The following is a 232-nucleotide window of genomic DNA, read 5'->3' as shown; positions in this document are numbered from 1 at the left end:
GGCCCGCCTTGCCGGGGGGCGCGTGGCGGCGCGCACGTCCGAGCGCTCTTTGGGGTCCGGGGTTCGGGCCCCGGCTCCGGCCGAGCGCTCCTTGCGTGCGGGAGCGCGGCGGGGGGCTCGGGGGTATTTGTGAGGGGACAGCCGCGGCCGGGGTTCCACGCTCTCCTGAGATGACTCCTCACCGCAGCCGTTGTGTCAGCCCGGCCACCCCCGGCGCCCCCCCCTCCCTTGC

The sequence above is a fragment of the Aptenodytes forsteri genome, unplaced genomic scaffold, assembly GCF_000699145.1.
Source record: "Aptenodytes forsteri isolate BGI_AS27 unplaced genomic scaffold, ASM69914v1 Scaffold300, whole genome shotgun sequence".
In the NCBI taxonomy this organism is placed as follows: domain Eukaryota; kingdom Metazoa; phylum Chordata; class Aves; order Sphenisciformes; family Spheniscidae; genus Aptenodytes; species Aptenodytes forsteri.
The sequence above is the reverse complement of the archived record's forward strand: the minus strand, read 5'-3'. Positions refer to the sequence as shown.